The sequence below is a fragment of the Mustela putorius genome, unplaced genomic scaffold (assembly GCF_011764305.1).
Source record: "Mustela putorius furo isolate JIRA1106 unplaced genomic scaffold, ASM1176430v1.1 tig00003845_pilon_pilon_pilon, whole genome shotgun sequence".
Classification (NCBI taxonomy): domain Eukaryota; kingdom Metazoa; phylum Chordata; class Mammalia; order Carnivora; family Mustelidae; genus Mustela; species Mustela putorius.
The window spans coordinates 43,934,685-43,939,651 of record NW_025421998.1 but is presented as its reverse complement, the minus strand read 5'-3'; the positions used below and the strand labels follow the sequence as shown (position 1 = coordinate 43,939,651).

The following is a 4,967-nucleotide window of genomic DNA, read 5'->3' as shown; positions in this document are numbered from 1 at the left end:
CATGAGAAGTGACTTTCCCTACAGTCAATATATCCCACGATGTGTCATTAGTTTGGGATACTATCTGTTGTTCTTATTTTTCCGGAAGAAAGTGTGTAATCAAAATGAGTCTTTAATGATCCTACGTTCTTTCCCAGAACAGTAAAAAACCCTCCCCCACTCCTTCAGTTTCTCAGGCCCAGCAGTGCCACGACTTTGCCTATTTAAAACTGTGTGTTCAGAAAAGGTTTTGCTACTGCTAACAATCCTCGAAGGAAACCTAAGTCACATTGTTACTGCAGGGCTTTGTTTTGGGCCTGAAATAGAAGCCTTCAGTACCTGTTTGAAGGATTTTAAAGGTAAACAGCCAGAAAGGGAAAGCTTTCTTCTGCAGTGCCACTAAATTGCCACAAGGCAAAATTCCTCTGTGACAGATTCTCCCCTGAAATGTGCCAAACATTCCAGAAATGAACCATGAGGCCTCTAGCACTCCCCACCTGTACCCCTCAGGCCTCCTGTTGGTCCTGTAAACAAGCCCTTGCACTTGTTCTGTCCATTTTTACAGCTTGAGCCCTCCTCAAGAGTGCAGACTGAGTCTCCTTAGGAAGTCATAGATTTTCAGTTCTATTAATATTCTTTTTATTCGACAAGTTCTATTTTTATTCAGTCACTTATTTATTACGTATCGATTTAACAGCCATTTACTGATTGCTTGTCCCCACTTCAGGACACAGGCCTGGGCCCCCAGCTCTGAACAGAACACACAGGTTCTGCTTAACTTCGTGTTAGTTGTTTTACTTTTAATAACCTACTGAATTAATTGCTCTATATTTTTCTTGTTTAATAATGGAAAGATTTGAAACTATGAATTTGCTTCTGATTACAGCTTTGATGACATACCATTAATGTTTTTACTTAATGTCTTTCTTGTCATTGTTTTTTCTAATAACCAATTTGAGTATCTCTTTGACTTAAGAGTTTGCAAACGGCTAGTTTGTATTAATGATTGCATAATCTCAACAAACAAGAAGTTGGAGATATTTTGCTTCCTTATTATTAATTTCTGGTTTATTTTCCATTGCAGCCAGAAATGTACCTATTGTATTCTGCTTTCTAGAATTTTTCTGGTTTCTTTGTGGACTAATAGGTTATCAATTTTTTGTAAATATTTTATTGTGGCCTGACAGAAAATTATATTCTATTAGTAATGGACTTTGAAGTATGCCAATGAAATATAAATTATTTTGTTCAAATGCTATTATTATTTTATATACCTTATTATTATACTGTAATATTACATAGCATAATCATATACATTATATGTATGTTATAAATCATACTATTAAAATTTCTTATTAATTGGTTTATTTAGATGTTCTTTTCTTTGTGTTTGATTAGTTAAAAGCTGAGATGTTCAAAATCTCAAATTTTTAGTGTTTGCTTATATATATTGAAGTTATTTTATTCAGTACATTAAAATCAATAACTATTACATCTTCTTGATCTCCTTTAATGGTTTTGCCATGAATTTTATTTTCTTTGATGTTAATGTTGCTGTCTACTTTAATCTGCTTGTGTTCATCTTTATGTATGTTATTCCTAGTTTTTACTCTGAAATTTTCCTTCTTCATGTATCTCTCATATAGCATTTACCTTGACTATTTAGAATTTGCTTTGCACTGCTATTTGATATATGCTTATTAACAACACCTAAAAATCTTCATTTTCTTATTAGAAAGGTTAACCCACTTAAATATATTATCATAATATGAATGTAATACATAATAATATAATAGTAATATATAATAGTATGTAATATGTATATATGTATGTAATATATATAATAATATGGAATATATAATAGGTCTTACTCTATTCCTTTTTTAATAAAATATGTTTTATGCCCTCTACTAGATTTATTTTTTTATTTTTATTTTTTATTTATTTTATTATTATTTATTTTTTATTTATATTTATATTTTTATTATTTATTTACCTCTGCTAGATTTTTCTTTTATACCTGTTTTTTTCCCCATTTTTTGCTATATTGATCATACTTTTTATTTTATTTCTATTTTCAGTTAGTAGATTACTTATGTTTTTACAAAGGTATATATCTTTGGCTTTCTACTGATGTCCACTTTGCTCTAGAACCATTTATTAAAAGGCTAGTTTCCCTCCATTAGATTGCTTTTTACCTTTGTCAAAAATCAAGCAGGCATATTTGTGTGGGTCTACTTTCAATTCTCTATTCTGCTCATTGATCCATGTGTCTAAGCTTCTGCCAATAATATACAGTTTTGATACTATAGAAGCTGGGTAGACTGATTCCTCCTAATTTATTATTTTTCAAGTTGTCTAGCTATTCTAATTCCTTTGACTTAACCATTTAAAAAATAGAATAACCTTGTGCATATCAACAAGAAGTTATATACAGGATTATGAAAGGAATTGATTAAACCTCTATTATCAATCTGTGGAGAATTCACATTTTTATTATGTTGATTCTTCCAATCCATGAACATGGTATGTCTCTTCAATTATTTAAATAATCTGTGTGTGTGTGTGTTTAATCAGCATTCTGTGGTTTTCAGTATTCAAGTCTTGTTCACATTTTGGTAGATTTGATAATTTTACACCTAAGTATTTCTCTCTGGGTTTTTTAAATAAATATAAAATTTTTTAAAGATTTATTTATTTATTTTAGAAGGGGGAAACACAGAGGGAGAAGGAAAGAGAGTCTCAAGCAGACTCCATGCTGTGTGCAGAGCCTGACTTGGCGCTCCATTTCATGACCCTAAGATCACGACTTGAGCCAAAAACAAGAGTCAGATGTTAACCAACTATACCACCCAGGTACCCCATAAATGGTATTTTGTTTTTAAGTTTGATTTCCATATGACCATTGCTAGCATATAGAAATACAATTGATTTTTCTATGCCTATCTTGCATCTTATGACTCTACTGAACTCACTTATTAGTTCTAGGAGTTTTTATGTAGATTCTGTGGGATTTCTTTGTAGACAATTATGTCATCTGAAAACAGGAATAGTTTGGGGATTTTGTTTTGTTTTTATTTAATTTTATTTTTTCAGTGTTCCAAGATTCATTGTTTATGCACCAGACCCAGTGCTCCATGCAATATGTGCCCTCCTTAAAGGAATAATTTTGTTTTTACATTCTAATTCATATGCTTTTTAGTTCCTTTTCTTTCTTATTGATTTAGCTATAATTTCTAGCATTATGTTGAATAAAATTGGTGAGAGTAGATATTGCTTTATCTTCTTCCCAATCTTAGGGAAATGCATTCAGTCTTTCACAATTAAGTAAAATATTTGTTGTAGGATTTTTGTAGATAATCTTTATCAAATTTAGGAAGTTGTATTTTTTTTTTTGCTTTGATCACGTCTTTATTCAAAATTAGCTATCCAAAATTATTTGACCTTTATGAATAAATGTCAAGTTTTTAGGCAGCAGGCTTCTCTGCAGTGGGTTTCTTTTCTGCAGGCTTCTTGTCAGCTGCTGGTTTCCTAATAGCTGCAGCCTTTTTCCCCACTATAGGTTTCTTCTGCTTCTTCACACCAGCAGCCTTCTTTCCTTTCTTCCCTGGAAGGGAAGGCTTCTTGCCTGGAACCCCCTTCTCACCTGATTTGGCTTCCAAAGCTGCTACCACTTTATCCATCCAAAGTTTGTGATTCTTGGCCTGATGAAGAATGGTATTCCGGCACATGGTCTTCACATATGGGTTTATCTTCAACATGATTCTCAGGTTCTTCTGTGGATTCTTCTTCAGGACCCAACGATGAATCTTCTTGCGTGGTGCTCAGAGGGATTTTTGGATCTCTGGATTTTTCAAGATTCTGCTAAGGTCTGTATTAAGCATCTTATGCATGGGAAGGTTGTAGTTACTCTCGAGGGAGGCAGCCTCATGCCAAGTGCCATACAGATTGTCTAACTTGTGGAAAGCACTTTCAGTCCAAATGCAGAAACATCCCACATGCCCACCAGGAGCAAGTTTCAAAATGTTCAGTTTGCTTACATCAAGTAAAGTAATTCCAAGTTGTTTCTGAAGGCCTTGATGATACCATTGTCTTCATTGTAGATGACGCAGGGTCCCCTGCACTGGATATGATGATGGTTTCTCATTTTTCCCTTGCCAGCTCTCATTTGCTGAAAGGCATAGACCTTTCTGATATCATCCCAGGCTTTAAGTTTCTTAAGTAGCAAAACAGCCTCCTTGGTCTTCTTGTAGCCTTCAACTTTATCTTCAATCACCAAAGGAAGTTCAGGAACTTCCTCAATACAATGACCTTTAGACATAACTAGCACTGGGAAGACTGAGGCAGCCAGGGCAGAGCAGATGGCATATCACTTCTGTATTATGTTCACTCTGTGATGCCAATGGTGCCAGGTTTTGGTGGGTGCAAACATGTGCCCCCACGACGCATATTTCCAAAAGCACCCTGGCCAGAACGGTGAGTCCCACCACCTCGAACTCTGGGAATAGACCTACAGCTCTGCCAGTATCCCAAGACTTAGCACTGGTTTGATAAGTTGCTAATTCACTGACAGCATATGCCTGTCTGTTGTTTTTGTGCAAGTTGGTGTGAACAAAGTTCACTATATCAGGTCGAATGGGAGCCTTGAACACAGCAGGCAAAGTAACATTTTTGCTAGATGATTCTCCCTTTTTGGAGTACATAGATATCAATGGGCCAGCATACACCATCGTGGGGAGAGGAGAGGGCCAGGAAATCGTATTCTGTTCCTATTTATACTAAAAGTCTTTGTGGTAAGTATGTATTGAATTATGTGAAATGCTTTTTGACATAATGGATACTGAATTATGACAAATTATTTTTCAGCATTGCTTGTTATAAGCATATAATATTTTTCTCTACCCTGTAAATATGGTGCATTGCATTGGTTGATTATCAAATAGTCTTGCATTGTTGGAATAAACCCCACTTACTCATGATGCATAATT

At 34.4% G+C, this 4,967-nt stretch overlaps 1 pseudogene; it reads right to left on the bottom strand.

Moving 5' to 3' along the window:
• Positions 1 to 3,393: 3,393 nt before the first annotated feature.
• On the bottom strand, positions 3,394 to 4,709 carry LOC101670188 (annotated as a pseudogene).
• Positions 4,710 to 4,967: the final 258 nt, after the last annotated feature.